The sequence below is a fragment of the Typopeltis vanoorti genome, chromosome 4 (assembly GCF_054136105.1).
Source record: "Typopeltis vanoorti isolate ZY-2024b chromosome 4, IOZ_Tvanoo_1.0, whole genome shotgun sequence".
NCBI lineage: Eukaryota > Metazoa > Arthropoda > Arachnida > Uropygi > Thelyphonidae > Typopeltis > Typopeltis vanoorti.
The window spans coordinates 170,702,728-170,721,320 of record NC_143552.1 but is presented as its reverse complement, the minus strand read 5'-3'; positions in this window follow the sequence as shown (position 1 = coordinate 170,721,320).

Here is an 18,593-nt window from a genome sequence, read left to right as displayed (position 1 = left end):
TAAACAGAAAAGTAAGAGATGCACTACAAAATCATAGAAATCAGGAGTGGGAAAAGAAGTGAACATCCCTAAATCCAGCTGATCATACTGTATGGAAATTCTTGAAGATCCTCCATAGAAAAAACCAACCCTTACCCCCCATGCAGACCAAGAATGGAATAACACACTTGGATAGAGATAAAGCTGAGGCACTTGCTGACAGCCTTGAGGAGCAGTGCAGACCTGCATATGAAAAGCTGAATATTAGTCATATATATAATATTCATAGGCAAGTCAAGCATGCTTTAAGGCAAACAGAGAACTGTCCAGACTACATCACTCCTACTACCCCAACAGAAATATATAATATCATCAGGCACTTAAATTCAAAAAAAAGCTCCAGGACCAGATGGAATCACCAATAAAATCATAAAAATTCTTCCCAGAACGACCATAATCCATATAGTCAACATAATAAATGCAATAATCAGAATACAACATTTTCCCATAGCCTGGAAATTTGCTGATATAACACCTATAAAAAAGCCTGGAAATAATTCGCAACTCCTCCTGTAACTTTGGGGGAGTTGCGGGTTATTTCGAGCCTGGGCAAAATCGTACAGAGTATTCCTCACTAGACTACAAGATGCAACAGAAAAACTTAGAGTTATCCCCAATGAACAATTTGGTTTCCAAAAGGAGCACAGCACCACTCAACAAATACACCACCTTGCAGAACACATCACACTCAGTTTTAATTGGAACCAGCACACTGCAGCAGTATTCTTAGATCTAGCAAAGGCATTCGACAAAGTCTGGCACCAGGGCCTACTCTACAAGCTTATAAAAGTTAACGTACCAACAAAGATCATAAGGCTTATCCAATCCTATCTCTCAGACAGACACATGCAGATAAAAATCAATGGAATTATATCATCGAGAAGAAAAATTCTGGCAGGTGTACCCCAGGGCTCTCTTCTGTCCCCCTACTCTTCTCAATCTATGTAACTGATATCCCATAACACCCAATAACAACCATCTCCGCCCTATATGCCAAAGTAGTATACCAGGCACTAATGATAAGATCAAGATCAAGATAAGATAAGGAATTGTGATGTGTTTGTTTGATAAGATGATGACGTCATTGTGGGCAGGATGTCATGAGATTGGAATGTTTGGAATTTTTCTGGGAAACATATGTGTGTGGTGACACATTGTTTGTTTTGTTCGCGTATGGAATTGTGGTTGATGGTTAGAAATAAGGAATCATGTCGCGATTGGTGGGGCACTTTGAACAAGATCAAGATCAAGATAAGATAAGAAATTGGGTCGTGGATATGTGTTGTTATCAGATGAAGATAAGTGACATAATTTCTCAGCTGTAAATAAGTGACGTTATTGTTTTGAATGGAAAAGGAAGATATATTAGTGGATAAGGATTCATGGCGTGATTGAGGGAGGGGACACTTTAAATAAAATAGGGGTAGGGTAAATGAGGGAAGCGACATCAGTGTCATGGATGTGTGCTGTTATGAGCTGTAGAAAAGTAAATGGTTTGCATATGGCATTATAGGTGATAGTTAGTGTTCAGATAGAGTTTGGAATGTTTGGAATTTCGCTGGAGGCCCCTTCTGTCAGGGACATCACGTGACATGTTTGGTTCGCATATGGAATTGTGGGTGCTGTTTAGAGATAAGGAATAAACAGTCACATTAAACTCATCTACAGCAAGACATCCAGAGCTATAGCACAGCTATACTCCATGATCAACTGCAGAAGCAAACTTCACGTGCAAAATAAACGTGCAAAATACAAGATGGTAATACGTCCTGTAATCATGTATGCCTCCTCAGTGTGGAGCCACACCTCACAGTCTAATATCCTAAAACTTCAGAGGATACAAAATAAATGCCTGCGAATGATCTTCGATGCATTATGGTATGTCAGAAACACACAGATCCATCGGGAGACCAAAATCCCTTACATAGCCTTCCCCTACTACATGACCTAGCAGAGAAGTTTTTCAGCAGAGCAATCACTCACCCAAATCCACTGATCAAACAAGCCTCAGAATATGATGAGAGAAGTCTACAACAAGCACAAAAGACCAGAAGCAATCCTGCTCCCAGCCGAAATCAACTAACCACACTGCCCACAAAGGGAGAACAAAAAGCTCAACACTACCCCATTCATCAGTACATCAACCCAGACAAAGAGGAATATAAAAGCATATTTGCTTTGTCCATATAGTCAGTAACGTTGAATGTTGAAATGAACTAATTGGGTTTGGTACTATGAGTCTAGAAAGAGTGCTGCTGCCTACAGCAGGTTTAGATGGGCAAAATCAGTGAAGCTGTATTTGTTAAAAAAGGGAAAAGTGCATGCAAATACCAATAAAGCAAATGGGTAGATGATTGGCTAATTAGTTAATGCACAGTTGACTCTCTGGGGCAGTAAATAAGAGTGGGACTGTAAATGCGTGGTATAAGTTTAATTATGGTTTATAATATAGTTACCAAGAGATGGCAGCACTTGATTATCGGTCTCTTCTGCGATGGCCACCTCTAATTAGTGATAGTCATGCTTCAGTTATCTCTGATTGGCAACCTGTGTGATTGAACTGCCCACTCAGTCTCCAAAAGCTAGATAGGGTAAAAAGGCCTTGCCCTACTCCTAGGGAATAAAATGCATTATTATTATTATTATTATTATTATTATTATTATTGAGAGGCGCTGTGTAGGCATACGAACAGTCGCACGGTGATATCGCTGCTCCAGTTTTTTATAGTTTTAAAGTGGTTCCAACTCCTGTTTTAAGTTGAAAGTGCTCCCAAGTAACCCTACTTAGGACGCCGACGACAGTGATATAAAATTCAACGAGATCGGCTAAGAAGAAACCAAGTTTTGAAGTGTTGAAAAGGGAACAGAGAGGACCGTGGTCAACAACCAGCGAAGAACAAAGGACGTCGCCATCTTTATAATCACGCCTCACTGCCAAAGGGAAGAAAGGTGAGTCATGAAGTGTATCAAATGCCTGGAGGAGTTATCGTCCAACGGAAATAATATAACTTGTACGAAATGCAGTAGGATTCTACACTTAAAATGTGCCGGCTTTTCAGAAACAACCGGGCAACATAAATATGAACTGTGGGGGGGGGGGGGGGTGGGGGGGGGGGGGGGTGGGGGGGGGGGGGGGTGGGGGGGGGGGGGGGTGGGGGGGGGGGGGGGTGGGGGGGGGGGGGGGTGGGGGGGGGGGGGGGTGGGGGGGGGGGGGGGTGGGGGGGGGGGGGGGTGGGGGGGGGGGGGGGTGGGGGGGGGGGGGGGTGGGGGGGGGGGGGGGTGGGGGGGGGGGGGGGTGGGGGGGGGGGGGGGTGGGGGGGGGGGGGGGTGGGGGGGGGGGGGGGTGGGGGGGGGGGGGGGTGGGGGGGGGGGGGGGTGGGGGGGGGGGGGGGTGGGGGGGGGGGGGGGTGGGGGGGGGGGGGGGTGGGGGGGGGGGGGGGTGGGGGGGGGGGGGGGTGGGGGGGGGGGGGGGTGGGGGGGGGGGGGGGTGGGGGGGGGGGGGGGTGGGGGGGGGGGGGGGTGGGGGGGGGGGGGGGTGGGGGGGGGGGGGGGTGGGGGGGGGGGGGGGTGGGGGGGGGGGGGGGTGGCCTTTTATAATAAAGTTACAAGAGCATTAGATGAGGGAAAGGAATATACTGCAATTTTCTTAGACTTGGCGAAGGCATTTGACAGGGTGCCACATGATAAGCTGATATTTAAGTTGCAGCACATGGGTCTGGATGTCAGATTGGTCAACTGGATTCAGGATTGGCTGTCTGATAGGTATCAGAGAGTTGTGTATGGTGGAGCAGTTTCAAGGAGGCAGAGGGTTACAAGTGGGGTCCCACAGGGCTCAGTACTAGGACCTATATTGTTTAACCTTTATATCAATGACATAGCCAGTGGATTGCAGGGGGATATTCAGTTGTTTGTGGATGATGCGAAGCTGGGAAGGATTATTAGTAATAGCGCAGATGTGGTAGCCCTGCAAGAGGATTTAAATAAGCTATATAGATGGGCAAATGAATGGGGGTCAGTTTAATGCAGCAAAATGTAAGGTCTTGAGGTTTGGGAAACATCGATGGGATGCTGCATACTCTATGGGACGAGTTATACTGGAGGAAGTAGGGGAGACAAGAGATCTGGGGTTGATGATTGATAGAAACCTGAAGTTTAGGGGACATATTGCAAAGGTGGTGAAGGTAACACAGAGGATTGCTGCTATTATGAGAAGGACACTGACCTGCAGAGATAAGAGGGTTATCATTCCGTTGTATAAGTCTCTGATCAGACCACACTTGGACTATTGTTCTCAGATTTGGTCCCCAGGATTTGAAGGGGATAAATTAACTGTGGAAAGGATACAAAGACGGATGACAAAGATGGTTTCAGGACTGTACAAGGATAGTTATGAGGATCGGCTGAGAGAATGTGGACTGCAGAGTTTGGCGGATAGAAGAAGGAGAGGTGATATGATTGAGACTTTTAAACTGTTGAGAGGTGGTTACAGGGTTGACACTGGGGAGTTCTTTTGCTTGGTTGATCAGCGGGAAGGAGTGATGACAAGAGGCCATCCCTGGAAGTTACGAAAGGAAACTGTGAGCAAGAGGGTAAGGAGTGGTTTCTTTGTGTGGAGGGTGGTTGAGCCGTGGAATGCATTGCCTGATGGAGTGGTGGGAGCGAGAACGGTCAGTGACTTTAAAGAGTGGTATGATAAACTTTGTGTTTCTCAGGGGGGGACCTCCCCTCGATGAGTCTTGACAGACTTTATGTCTTAGGAAGGACCTCCCTCGATGAGTCTTTTGACTCCTTGGAGGCCTGAATAATAATAATAATAATAATAATAAAAACTGCTCTTCTCACTTTATTATAAAAGGCAATCATAGTACTAAAGCAGTAGCATCCCTTAACAAATCCATGTTGAATCTCACAGATGACATTACCCATATCGGCCCAACGATGCATATAGTCCCTCACTAATTTCTCCAAGACCTTAACAACTACTGATGAAAAACAAACTGGACTATAATTAGACACTTCCAGTCTGCTACTGCCCTTATGCAATGGTACTATCTTACTTTCCTTCCATTACTTGGGTAACTTTCCTGCAGCCAGACTTTCATTTTAAAAGCCAGGTCAACAGAGCCGTCAGTTCTTTAGCACATTTTCTCAAATCTGGTGGGAAATATCATCCAGTCCCACAGCTTTACTGATATCCAGTGCTCAGTATTTGGAATACACGCTCCTCTTGCACCTTGAACCTGCCCTATCCCTCTTGTAATAAAACCTATTTCTCCAGGATGAAATACTCCAATAAAGTGTTCATTGAACAACTCCACTATATCCTGTGCATCACTCACTCTATTCCCATTTTTATTCCACAGTGTCATTATTCCACAATTATTTGTCCTCCTACTGGCCACATAGCTAAAACATTCCCTAGGATTTTCTTTGGATCTTAATGTCAATCTCTTCTCATATTCTAGTTTTGCCTTCCTCACCACATTAGTCACTCTCCTAGCCTGAGTCTCATATTCTTCATGCATCTGCTCTTCAGCCTTCTCCTTATCTCTCTTCCATAATCTCTTTTTTCACCTGCAGTTCCTGTTTGATATGGTTTGTGAACCACATTACACCAAATTATGTTCTCTTCTTCACTTGTGGAATAAAGCTTACTATTGCTGCTAACAAATATTCCTTCACAATTTCCCAAGCACTAATGATATTTCTCCCTTCCAATTCCTCCCTCCATGGAACTGTCCCTACTCCAATCTCCTATTACATTCAATAATACCCAGATATCTAAACATGATCAGATTTCCCTTCTTGTACTTATCGTACCTATGTCTGATCTTTCCTGGCATGAACACATTTCAACTAAAGCTTCTGCAGAAACAAAAACTACTACTTTTTTTTGCACAATACACTACATCACACCATAACACCTGCTAACTCTATACAAATCCCAAATCTACCTTTTGCCTGTTTTCGTTTCCCTTATTTTAAATACATTGGCTATTTACTCAAGAATTCTTAGGGTATTATAAGTGTAGTTTAAAGGTAAATATATGCAGAATTAATAGAGGAAGAAATTTTGTGCATACCTTGTTTGGATGTTAGGATATCTCTTCTCCATACTTCTGCTGTTAGGTTGTTAAAAAAGGGGGGATTAGGAAACATGGGGGGGGGTGTTTGAGGCAAGGTGGGAAGATTAATTAGAAAACCTGGATTTTTTTAAAATAATATATATATATATATATATATATATATATATATATATTATTATATTTAAGGGCACTTCTTTGAAGAAGGGTTATATGGAAAACAGGGGTGGAGGAGAGCATTAACAGGATGTGAGCTCTCTAAGATTGCTTGATTTTATTCAGAAGAAGGAAATCTAGTTAATTAATGAACCCTCTCTCATTTCCGATGTCTTGAACGCTTCAGCAGAAAAAGAATTTAAAAGAATAGGACGTCGGCACATTGAAAAATTTGATAGTTTAAAAAAGAACTCGGCTTCCAAACCTCAATTATCTCTCAACACTGTAATAAACCAGTCATCCTTTATCTTAAAACTGAAGAAATCAGCACACTAGTGCATTGTCACAACTTCGCCACAGCACTGAAAATGATCACTGCAGAAGAAATTATGATACTAGTAGAATGAGGTATCTGCAGCATGTGCAACCATAATGACAACAATATCAGACTAGATGTAGCCAGTGTTCTTAAACAAGCCAAGCCACCAAAATGCAACCTATCAAAAGAAGAATTCAAAACTCTGCAAGAAATGAAAAACAACAGTAGAGTAATAATTACTAAAGAGGATAAGGAAAATGCCACTGTGGTTGTAAACCAAACAGACTACATAGGTAAGCTTGCCTCTTTACTTTCAGATCGGTCTACCTACCTTCCTATAGAATATGATCCCGTCAGCTCCCAAATAATCAGAACACTCCATAGGCTCCTTAAGAAGGTTACCTCTCAGCATGTGGAAATGACTAACAGACTAAAACCTTTTAACTCTACTCCCCCCCCCCCCAAATATATGGACTACCAAAAATCCATAAGCAGAATGTACCATATTATGTCCCATTGTGGATGGTATTGATCCCCACCCCACACACATACAAATTAGCCAAACATTAAGCCAAAGTGCTCACACAATATAGTGGCAACACACCTTCACATATAAAAAACTCAGTCCACTTTAAAGCTAATATAGAAAACCTCTCACTCCAACACAGTGACATAATGGTCAGTTTTGATGTCCCCTCCTGATTTACCAATTCCCCTCAAAGATACGTTAGACTTCATCCAAGCCAAATTTCCTCCCAATATCTCAGCCCTATTTCAGTTCATCATGAACTCAGGCTATTTTGTTTGGCAAGGAAAATTCTACAAACAGATAGAGAGGACAGCCATGGGTTCTCAACTTTCTCCACCCCTTGCCAACTTCTTTATGGAGACCTCTGAAGAAAAAGCCTTAAACTCTGCCTCACATAAACTCGCTGTTTGGCTATGCGACGTGGATGACGTGTTTACTATTTGGCCACGGCCTGGATACACTCCACAATTTCTTAACACACTTAAACAATCAACACCCCAGGATCCAGTTTACCTTGGAAAACGAAAACAACAACAGCCTCCCTTTCCCAGACACTTTGATTACATGCCAGCCTGATGGATTCCTGGTTTTCTCTGTTTCCAGAAACCTAAACGTAGAGTTAGATACACTCATCAGTGGTCACCCCCCACCAACAACGTGGGATTATAAAAACCCTATATAACAGGGAAAAAATTAATCAGTTCAGACAACAATGCCCTAACTACTGAACTTAACCATATCCTTAACACCTTCTTAGCCAATGGCTACAATTCCCAAAAAATATTAAAACCAATTAGCCACAACTCCCCCTCACCCATTCCTCTTCATAACAGAGATTACTCTAAATCTATCACCATTCTTTATATCCGGGGTACATCCAAAAAACTAACAAAAATACTAAGAAAATCGTTACCTCACAACTAGTTACAAACAACATAAGAAATTGGAATCTCTTTTCTACTCACCAAATACCAGCCACTTCTCCTAGATCTACCTGGAGTATACCAGGTCCCTTGCAGTTGCAAACTGTCCTACTATGGCCAAATAGGTAGGACAGCCAATATCAGGATATCTGAACATAAGGACTACATTCAGTTTCACCAATAAAGCCACTCAGGACTTGCTGACCATACATTGGACACCCACCATAGAATATGCTGGAAGAAGGCCACTTTATTACACTGCAGGAAGTACAAATATGAAAGATTATAGGTATAATTTCTGGGAAAATTCCCATGTTACTCCTCTTAAAAACTATTATTTTTACAGCTATTATAACCTGTTTTTGTTTAGGAGTGTCCCTTATTTTAAATACATTGGCTTTTTTACTCAAGAAATTTTTTGGGCATTATAAGTATATTTTAAAGGAAAATATAGCAGAATAATTAAGGAAGAAAATTTTGCTCATACCTTGTTTAGATGTTAGGATGACATCATTCTCCACACTTTTGCTGTTAGGGTGTTAAAAAAAAAGGGGGAGGGACGTGGGGGTGGAGTGTTAGACGGAAGGTGGGAGGAATAATTTTTTTGAAAACCCGGGTTTTTTTAACATAATATATATACACCCACATTCCCCCTCCCCTTTTTTTAACAACCTAACAGCAGAAGTATGGAGAATGATGTCACCCTAACATCTAAACAAGATATGTGCAAAACTTTCTTCCTCAATTATTCTGCTATATTTTCCTTTAAAATACATTATAATGCCCTAAAAATTTCTTCAGTAAAAAAGCCAATGTATTCAAAATAAGGGACACTCCTAAACAAAAACAGGCTATAATAGCCATAAAAATAATAATGAAAGATTATTCCTTGAATCAGCCTCAGCGCTGAAAAATTTCCCAAACCTCAAGAACATCAGCCCAATGGCCAACTCAATTTAGCCTGCTAGAGGGCAACTTTAGGACTATGACCAACTTCAGTTGCCTTTCCTCAGCCTCGTTTGCTTAGTGGTAGTGCTTGCACGCGCATATCATTGTTTTGTGATCTCTGAACAAGGCAATGTAACATTGCCAAAATACAGTAAGTATAATAAGGTGTTGATTAAAGTTTTTAATTAATATTCTAGTATATGTTGTTATATACAACAGCGGGAAGGAGTGATGACAAGAGGCCATCCCTAAAAGTTACGAAAGGAAACTGTGAGCAAGAGGGTGAGGAGTGGTTTCTTTGCGTGGAGGGTGAGCCGTAGAATGCATTGCCTGATAGAGTGGTGAGGGTGAGAACGGTCAATGAGTTTAAGGAGTGGTATGATAGACTCTGTGTTTCTTAGGGGGAACTTCCTCTCGATGAGTCTTGACAGACTTTATGTTCTTAGGAAGGACCTCCCACAATGAGTCTTTTGACTCCATGGAGGCCTGAATAATAATAATAATAATACAACATATATATATATATATATATATTATTATTATTATTATTATTATTATTAAAAACAAGACCTCATGGAGTCAAAGACTCATCTAGGAGGTCCTTTTATCTCACACACACATCTCATCATACCGTGTCTTAAACACATTCAAACTACTTGCAGACACCACGCTCTCAGGCAGGGCATTCCAATCACTCATAACTCTGCACGAAAAAAACCTGCCTCTCACTCCCTTACTCACACCCTCCTTATACAGTTTCCAGGGATGACCTCTGGTTCTCCCCTGATCTCCCACTATTCTCTGTAGAACTTCTCCACCATTGATCCTATAACAACCCCTTACCAACTTGTAGGTCTCTATCATATTTCCCCTCTTCCTTCTCTCCACGAGACTCTGCAAATTACATCTTTTCAATCTTTCCTCATACTCAACATTCCAGAGGTCAGAAACTACCTTAGTCATTCGCCTTTGGACCCTTTCCAACATCTCTTCATCCTTCTGAAAACCCGGTGACCAAATCTGGGCACAATAGTCCAAGTGTGGCCTAATCAAAGCCTTATACATTGGAACAAGTATCTCCCTACTTCTACATGTCAGTGTCCTCCGCATCATTCCCAGAAGTCTTTGTGTTGTCTTCACAATTTTGACGATGTGTCCCCTAAATTTTAGATCCTTATCCACTATCACCCCCAGATCTCTTATTTCCTCTACTTCCAACAATATATTCTCACCAAGCATAAATTCTGCATCCCATCTTTGTTTTCCAAATTTTAAAACCTTACATTTTGCAACATTGAACTCACATCCCCATTTGCTTGCCCAATCACTCAATTTATTCAAGTCTTCTTGCAAGGCCACAACATCTTCACTACTCCTTATGGTTCGTCCCAACTTTGCATCATCTGCAAACAACTGAATATCTCCATCCAAATCTTCACCAATATCATTAATATATAAGTTAAATAGTAATGGCCCTAAAACAGACCCCTGAGGCACTCCACTAGTGACTTTCCTTTTCCTGGATATTGCACCCCCATACACAACTTGTTGATACCTATCAGATAGCCAGTCTCCAATCCAATGCACTAATCTAATATCCAACCCCATCTGCTCTAGTTTGACTGTCAACTTATCATGAGGTACTCTATCAAAAGCTTTTGCGAAATCCAAGTATATTACTGTGTATCCTTCTCCTCTGTCCAAGGAAGCAGTCACTTTATTGTAATAAGTAAGTAGATTACTAAAACATGACCTCCCTTTAGCAAATCCATGCTGTCCATCAAAAATTATACCATTGTTGTCAACCCAACTCTGGATCCTAGTTCTCACAAGCTTCTCCAACAACTTAACCACAACACCTGACACACAGATAGGCCTATAGTTTGATGCTTGAGTTCGATCACCTCCTTTATGAAGTGGCACAATCTTGCCCTCCTTCCACTCTTTAGGAACTTGACCAAGTGCAAGACTCGTATTAAAAATATATGTCAAGGCAGGTGTCAACTCTCTAGCACACTCCTTCAGAATACGTGGTGATATATTATCAAGTCCCACAGCCTTATTTACATCTAGTTTACTCAACTCCCCAAACACCTCTTGCTCACTTACAGTCAGTCTCTCCTCCCCATCATCAACTGCTCTTAATCTCTCCATGAAGTCACATTCACAAGATTGAAAGATCTTTATGAATTGCTCATTAAATATCTCCACAACACATTCTGCAACAGCTGTCTTTATACCATTTTCTCCAATCAATGTCATCCTTCCGTAATCATTCTTTCTTTTGCTGGCTACATATCGAAAGAACTCCCTAGGATTCTTTTTGGCTTCATTAGCTAACTGCTGTTCATACCTCTCTTTAGCTACTCTCACCAACCAAGTCACCCTCCTTGCCTGGTCTTTGTAGACCTCATGAAATTGGTTACTTCCACTTCTCTTATGCTGTCTCCACAATGCCTTTTTTTTCTGTATTGCATGCTTAATCTCTTTATTCATCCATCTCACACCTACCTTATTTAACCTTCTCACCCATGGTATACATTTAGACATTGCATCTACTAAATAGTTTTTGAAAATCCCCCAAGCTGCATTGATCTCTTTTCCAGCTAACTCCTCATTCCATGCTACATCTGCAAGCTGTCTCCTGAGCTCTTCATAATCACCCCCCTTGTAGTTCCACATATACCCTTTTTTCACAGGGGTCCTTGCACTGCTGGCAACCACCCAGGTAATCACCTCATGGTCACTTTCACCAATTGGTGGATGATTTGACACCTCATTTATAATTACATCCTCCGATGAGATGACCAAATCCAAGACCCTTAATCCTCGTGTGCCCTCTGTTACATACTGTCTGAGGTAGTTATCCCTCAAAAACTCAAGAAACTCATTTTCTTTACTTCCAGTCGCTATCTCTTCATTCCAGTCTATATTGCCATAATTAAAATCACCCATAATGATCACCCTTTTCTTATTTGCTTGGCTTATTTGACTATACATTTCACTATCACCACCATCCACATTACCAGGTCTATAACAACATCCCACCAAGTATTTGATTCTATTCACCTCTATCTCACACCATACTGCCTCAAAACCACTGGCCCCATTTCCCTCTTGCATCTCTACCTTGTATGGACATAACTCTTTCTCTATCATCAATAGCACTCCCCCTCCCTTTTTATCCTTTCTATCCTCACGAAACACATCATACCTTTCCATCTCTATTCCTGTCAGGATGTCGTCCTCATCTAACCATGTCTCACTTATTCCGACAATCTCTGGGTGCACAGACGCAATTAGTGCAACCATTTCATCCGCCTTGTTTCTTATGCTTCTAGCATTGGTATACAAACACAACAACTCATTTCTGGATCTAGAGCTAGTTCCACTGATACCATTCACTCGATGTGCTCTCTCCATGCTGAACTGGGGCCGTTTCTCTTTCTGCTTCTTCATTATAGAACCCTTTGCAACAACATCTGTTTCCTCTTGATCCCTGGTCATCCCATTACTTTCCTGCCTACACATGCTCTCACCTCCTCTTTGAGCATCCACCTTTCTCACGCTGTGTATCCCTGTCCACCCTGGGCCTCCCCGTTTCCCTGCTCCTCTTGCACACCCATTCTCTCATTTTCTATACTCATACCACTCACCTCTCCATTGTTTTCCACTTCTTCAATCTCTCCTGTCTTACTCTCCTGCTCTTCCACATCACTCCCCTCTCGATCTGATTCATTTTCTCTATTCACTTCTCTACCTTCCAGCAGCAGTCTCTCCAAGCGACTCACACCATAACCACTCAAATGCAGTCCATCGCTCCCATACAGCTCACTTCGTCCCTCAAACTCATTCCACACATTAACAAACTGTACTCCCGTCTCCTCACACATTTCAGCCAGAATACCATTCATAATCCTTGCTCTCCGCCTCATTTCACCACAATCATACCTAGGCAACACACTGACCACCCTTCCTGTCACACTATTCTCTTTTATCTTTCCTAGCAGTCTCGAACATATATATACATATATATGTATTCATTAAGCCCCCCCCTGAGAACATATATATATACATATATATATATATGTTCTCAGGGGGGGCTTAAGGATCAAAGCTGTAGAACTGAGAGGAGACCTCCACATAGTCTTTAAAGGAAAGAATGTGGAGAATTGACCAGGGATTTTGACTTAATGTTCAATCCTCACCTTCTCGTGGCGCACCCTGTTGGGTATCTACCTGGATACTCAACGAACGAGGAAGGGCTAGCAATTTGGGGTTTAGCCGGCCAAATTGTATTCTTACTGGCTTAAACCAAAATACAAAATGATGGTACAACATGACACAATTTCACGCCTGCTGGGGCATCGCCCGGGTAACCCCCCCCCCCGTTGTTTTCGCCAGGGAACCAGGGCAAACAGCGAAAAGTCAGCTACTGGAACAAATCTGAAAACACACCCCAACTCAACATCACCAGAGTTAAAGATCAGTACTATCAACATAAAAAGCCTGAATGGCAAAGAAATGGAGCTAGCTGAGGAATTAGATAAGTACCAGATCGACATAATAGGGGTGACTGAAACAAAAAAGACAAAAACTGGTGAGATCTTTCTGAGCAATAAATACAAAATGTTATATTCAAGGAAAAGAAGGAGAAGCCATAGTGTTCAACACTAAACGCGAGGCTAATTTTCTTGAATGGCAAGCAGTCTCAAGTAGAGTGATATGGGCAAATATCAGAATTGGAAACTGGACAATGAGACTTATTTGTGCATATAGTCTCACAGAAGGTTCTACTAAGGTAGAAGTGGAGGAATTTTTTGATGCTTTAGAAAAAGCCACTGATACAATGAAAAAGGAAAAGTTGGTCCTTTTGTGGGATTTAAATAGCAGAGTAGGAAATGATTGTCAGATATACAAAAATATTTTGAGAAAATTTGGAGAAAAGAGCAAAGCATATAATAATGGCAAATACCTGTTGAATTTCTGCTCAGGACATGGACTGGTTATTACTAACACCATGTTCCCAAGGCCGGCGGAAGTGGGCATGCAGAGCATGCGGGCGCCGATACGAAGTGGGCGGTGCCGCCGGGGCACCGTTCATAAGTTCATTTTTAAGAAACAAAATTTTTATCATGAAAACAAAAAATTTTTAGAATGACCAATATTAAAATAAACAAGGCCAGATACACTGAATAAAAATTTTAAAAAATTGTATACTGCCACCTCTTTGATCAGCCGGCTGTTTACAATTTTGCAGCGAGACCAGGCTAAATGCTTGCCTACAGAATGTTGTGTCTACTGCAGTCTATTTAAGGTGAAATGGTGAACGGTTTTTGTGTGCAAAAACGAATTTTCGTACAAAACATTTGTTGCTGCTAGTTAACCAGTCGTATGGTACGCATCTCAGTAGGCTAATGACAGTAGCGCAGTGCACACTATTATTTCGTCTCTGTGTCATGTTGTGTAATAATTTCTTGTGGGTACAAAATAGAAATGGAATCAAAAATTAAAAAAAAGTTATCCGGTGCACAAAATCGTAAGCGCCATGCTGCGAAAGAAGCAGATGTTAAGAAACAAACTGGGGCTCTTAATAAATTTGTTACAATATTAAAATATTCTGATGCAGATTGTAACCAACTCGATACATCAGAAATCAGAGTTGAAGAACCGTGCACATCATCCAGTTTTCATGAAAGTACTATTGCAACTATTGAACAAGATAACAAATGAAGCAACAATAGTGGCGGGAGATCTAAATGCAAAACACCCTGTGTGGAACAGTAGAAACACCAATAATGGGAAGAGCCTACACAAATTCGCTATGACAAGAAACATCACCATAGCAGGTCCTGTGGAACCAACACACTATGGACCACTGAGCAAACGTGATGTGCTGGATATCACCATTTTCAGGAACACCCCACATCAATTCCAGTTACAGGTTATTAACAATCTTAGCTCCGACCACAATCCAGTTCTGCTAAGCCTAGGCGGAGAAGCAGAAACCATCCCCGGACAATCCTACATAAATCTCAAGAAGCTGAACTCAACTCTCAGCATCATTACAGGCCCTTTCCCAACTATCTCCTCACCCAAAGAAGTAGACATAGTGATCAATAAACTGGAAAGCACAATCCAAACTGGCCTTGCAACAACCTCCACTGTTACCATTCCAGCTTAAACTAACCTGCTCCCAGAAGAGATTCTAAAGCTTATCCGCAACAAAAACAGGATTAGACATTGGTACCATGCAACACTATCACCTCAGGATAAACAAGAGCTTAACAGGGCAACAAACCTAGTCCGATATGCAATCAAAGACCATAAGAATCAGCAATGGGAGAGGAAACTAAGCTCCTTAAAACTTGAAGATAACTCACTATGGAAAATGACTAAAGCCCTTCGCAGCGATCACTCCAACATAAAACCTATGCATGGAGAAAAAGGTATAGTCTACCGAGATGATGAAAAAGCAGAAGCTTTTGCAGACTCTCTGGAGCTGCAATTTCAACCAAACTACACTCATGCGGACTTGCACTTCATTGAAAAAATCCACAAGTACGCTATGCACTTCATCGATCCACCACCTGTGACAACTCAAACTATATCACGCCAAATGAAATATACCAAATCATCAATAACCTCAATAACAGAAAAGCACCAGGTCCTGATCAGATTTCAAACAAAATTATAAAAGCACTCCCTCACAAAACAATAGTGCATCTAGTGGCTATCATCAATGCAATGCTAAGACTCAACTACTTCCCCACTTGCTGGAAGCAGGCAGATGTAATCCTTATCCACAAACCAGTGAAAGCGCCTCAGTTCCCCCAGAATTACGGACCTATCAGCCTCTTGTCAGGCCTAGGGAAAATAGCTGAAAAAGTAATTATTTTTCAGCTATTTATTTCAGCTATCTAGGTGTAATCCCAAAAGAACAATTTGGTTTTCGAACTGGACACTGCACAACTCGACAAATCCACAGACTTATAGAATACATAACTATCAGATTTAACTGGAGACAGCATACAGATGCGATCTTCCTGGATGTGGCGAAGGCCTTCGATAAAGGCCTCATCCTCAAACTAAATACTGCAAAATACTCACTAAGCCTCATCCAAATCATAGACTCTTACCTAAAAGACCGAAAATTTCAAGTGAAATTTCGTGGGCTCAGATCAACTACAAGAAGTATCACAGCAGGTGTCCCACAAGGCTCCCTATTATCGGCGTTGCTCTTTAAAATTTTTATCTCAGATGTCCCAAGCACAACATCAACCACCATGGCATTTTATGCGAATGACATGGCGATACTGACCAGATCGCTCAGACCATACCTGGCCACACAAAGACTACAAAATGCAGCAAAGAATCTTGAAAAATGGCTTCGGTTATGGAGAATTGATGTTAATGCAGATAAAAGCAGAGCCATACTATTTACAAGGAAGAAAGCAGACCATCATGGAGCAATCACGACGTTCAATACTGATATCCCATGGCAAAAAGAGGTAAAATACCTGGGAATCAAAGTAGATAATCATCACAGCTTCAACTCCCATATCTCTCATGCTTGCAACAAAGCAAACTCAGCAATAGCTCAGCTCTACTCTCTACTCAACCGTAGAAGCAAAGTCAGTCAGAAAACAAATTAAGAATATACAAAGCAATCATCAGACCCATATTGATATATGGTTCTCCAGCGTGGAGCCACACCTCTCCTAGCAACATCAAATGATTACAATTAATCCAAACCAAATGCCTCCAAATGATCTTCAAGTGGTTTGTAAGGAACACTATTCTCCATCAAGATGGAATGCAAGACATACCTATATTTCTCCTCCAGATAGCAACCAAGTACTTTGCTCAAGCATCACTCTATCCCAACCTACTCATTCGTGAGTCATCAGATTATGATGAAAAAGACAGATGGAAACATAACGCCCAAAGGCGGCCCTGATCACAGATTGAAATCTTTCAACACAGCACAGCCCTAATTACTGCGAGCCAAGTGCTCAAAAATTTCTTCCTTTAAACCAGGAATTATTCACAGCGATGAAGGGATCAGAGTCCACGGGACTGATATCCATCAAGCCACAGAAGTTATCAGTTATCAGTTATCAAACGAGGGCAGTGAGTAGCAGTTGGTCGTCAGTTATAGCACTAGAACTAGGGAACCAGGGACTAAGTACAATTGGAGCACTCAGCACAGTAATGGCACTGAGAACAGTACAATAGAGACGAGGAAATTATTTATTGGCAGCACGGAGTTAAATAAGAGGCTGTAGCACAAAGAATTAAGTGCTGTGATCAGATTACAAAGGATCGAAATGTAAATTGACAACTCAGAATATTGATATGGAATTCTGAAGTTAATGTTGTATTCCAGAGCTTTCAAGGAAGATTAGTAGAAAGCTGATTCTATTGTAAAGTAGTATATGGGGAATAAGTAGATTTTCTAGTGCAAGTGTGTCTGCTTATGTGATGTGTTGAAATTAAAGATTAAGTTAATTTAAAGAAGATTACTTTTGAAATGTGTAGCTCCAGTGAGATAATTAACTAAAGTTTTAAGCGTGCCTTAGTGAATAATATGTGCAAAGATTTATTCTGGTAAGAAGAGTTGTACTTTATAGCATTTTAGAGTGAAGTTATAAGAAATTATCTCCTTCTGTTAAATCCTAACATTAACTGTGGTGTTTATGCTGAAATTAGCTGAAGCTAGAAGGTTAATAGTCTTCCCCCCTTAAGCTGATAGCTATCTCTCTCTGAACTATGTGATTTCTGACTAAAGGATAGATAAAGAACTTTAGAACTATCTTTGCCTATTAGGGAGAAATTAGATTTTGAAGCTCAGTGTTTAATACCAAAAGTTAAGTGAATGTTATGTGTAGTTGAACTGAGTTAATTTTGCATTATCTTGTATCCAAAGTATGCTTATGTATATATTATATAACCTTGAATTAAATGTTTTATTTTATTGATTTCAATTTGTTGTTAGCCTGATTCTTTTTCACTGCACCATTCATAAAATTAGCGGGAACCTTAAATGTTGATGTTAAACTCGGCCTATATAATAAAATTGGATTGCTAAAGTTAATTAATATTTGATTCCACTATTTTGCACAGGCTAATCTGAATATAGGGTGGCGCAATATAATAGAAATTTCCCTATATTTGGCTTAGTAATCAACATACAATTAATTAACCTTATTAAGAACAACATTAAAACAAGATGGCGGATCAAAAGACAGGAAGGATGATCCAACACTACTGACCGAAGCGCAGTGCGGACTATTATTTCATCTCTGTGTCGTGTTGTGTAATAATTTCTTGTGGGTATAAAATACAAATGGAATCAAAAGTTTAAAAAAAAGTTATCTGGTGTACAAAATCGTAAGCGTCATGCTGCGAAAGAAGCAGATGTTAAGAAACAAACTGGGGCTCTTAATAAATTTGTTAAAATATTAAAATATTCTGATGCAGATTGTAACCAACTCGATACATCAGAAATCAGAGTTGAAGAACCGTGCACATCATCCAGTTTGCATGAAAGTACTACTACAACTATTGAACAAGATAACAAGACGCATGATTTA